The 1,032-nt window shown below is 44.3% G+C and overlaps 1 non-coding gene across 1 annotated transcript; it reads right to left on the bottom strand.

The window, feature by feature from the left end:
• On the bottom strand, positions 1–107 carry LOC141589257 (small nucleolar RNA R71). Its single transcript, XR_012520205.1, has one exon. It is a non-coding gene; the product is annotated as a small nucleolar RNA R71 (small nucleolar RNA).
• Positions 108–1,032: the final 925 nt, after the last annotated feature.

Raw genomic sequence — 1,032 nt, 5'->3', positions numbered from 1 at the left:
AGAATCAAGAGTGAGCTCCAAGGGTTCACCCAACAAGAAGATGAGACCCTTTATGAAGCATGGGAGAGGTACAAGGGCCTCCAAAGGCTATGTCCTCACCACGGTATTGGGGATGATGAGCTCATCAACAATTTCTATGAAGGGTTAAACAATGAGATGAAGATGAACCTTGATTCCGGCTCGGGGAAGGGAGCATTGGATAAGATAGATCACAAGACGGCGAAAGAGCTTATTGAAGAAATGGCTTCTCGTACCTTTCATTGGAACAATGATAGGCACAAGAGGAAAGGGAAGTCAACGGTCGAATCGGCCAACAATGTGGAAGTGAAAGAGATGATAGAAGAGATTAAGCAACAAGTTGCCTTGATGAGCTCAAGCAAAACATCTAGCAATTCTTCTATGAGAAACCAAGTCTATAGTTGTGAGCTTTGTGGAGACCAAGGACACCCACCCAATGAGTGTCCTTTGGTGGTTGGAGATGGAAGTTGTATGGAGCAAGTGAACGGGATATGGGAGTCTAGTCCGGCCAAGCAAGCATTTAACAACAACCAATATCACCCCGGAATGAGAGCCCACCCAAACTTCTCCTATGGCTCTCAAAATGTCCAAAACCCAACCTTCCAACAAAAGTCACAACAACCAAACTTTCAAGCTCAAAAACAAAACACTACATTCAACCAAGGTCCACCGGGTTTCCAAGGGAGAACCTTCCAACCAAGACAACAACAATTTCAACCACTCAACCCACCAACCAACCCACCTTTCCAACAAACCACCCAACCTTTTCAACAAAACACCCAACCTTTCCAACAAAACACCCAACCTAAGTCAAGCTTGGAACTCATGATGGAACAATTGATGACTTCACAAAACCAACTTGTCAATACTCAAACACAATTCATCAACCATTCCACTCAAAAACATGACGAGACAACCTCATCCATCAACCAACTTAGGACCCAAATGCAAGCTTCTCAACGGATGACGGACAACCAAATCTCCCAATTGGCTACTCAAATGAGCCAACTACAA

The sequence above is a fragment of the Silene latifolia genome, chromosome 6, assembly GCF_048544455.1.
Source record: "Silene latifolia isolate original U9 population chromosome 6, ASM4854445v1, whole genome shotgun sequence".
Classification (NCBI taxonomy): Eukaryota; Viridiplantae; Streptophyta; class Magnoliopsida; order Caryophyllales; family Caryophyllaceae; genus Silene; species Silene latifolia.
The sequence above is the reverse complement of the archived record's forward strand: the minus strand, read 5'-3'. Positions and strand labels throughout refer to the sequence as shown.